Source organism: Penaeus monodon, chromosome 28, assembly GCF_015228065.2.
Source record: "Penaeus monodon isolate SGIC_2016 chromosome 28, NSTDA_Pmon_1, whole genome shotgun sequence".
Taxonomy (NCBI): Eukaryota; Metazoa; Arthropoda; class Malacostraca; order Decapoda; family Penaeidae; genus Penaeus; species Penaeus monodon.
Window position 1 is genome coordinate 35,089,993 of NC_051413.1, and position 369 is coordinate 35,090,361.

At 32.5% G+C, this 369-nt stretch overlaps 1 protein-coding gene across 4 annotated transcripts in view; it reads right to left on the reverse strand.

The window, feature by feature from the left end:
• Positions 1 to 369, reverse strand: part of LOC119591555 (heterogeneous nuclear ribonucleoprotein 27C-like) — a gene marked incomplete at its 3' end in the record, with an annotated part of 34,524 nt that overhangs the window by 652 nt on the left and 33,503 nt on the right.

The following is a 369-nucleotide window of genomic DNA, read 5'->3' on the forward strand; positions in this document are numbered from 1 at the left end:
AACTTTTTACCTGATGACACAAAAAAATTCAATACTAATTTAAATTTTCAATAAATTTAACTTACTCTACTCTAATGCTAACACTACACTAATAATTAATTGAAGACCAAATTCGTATCTAAGTAGCCCAACATTCCAATATCACTGAACTAGGTGAATATTCCAAAATGTTGAGCATATAAGAACAATTGCAATCATTAGCATTTATCACATGCACAGTTTTGCCTCTCCTAATATCCAATCTCTACTTTCAGCTAACAACAGTATTCCCAGAGGGGGTGGGAAACTGTACTATGAATTCTTCCAAGGGATATTAGGGCTTCTGCAAAACAATCCCAAATCAATTAACTACCAGCAAAAAAAATAGGT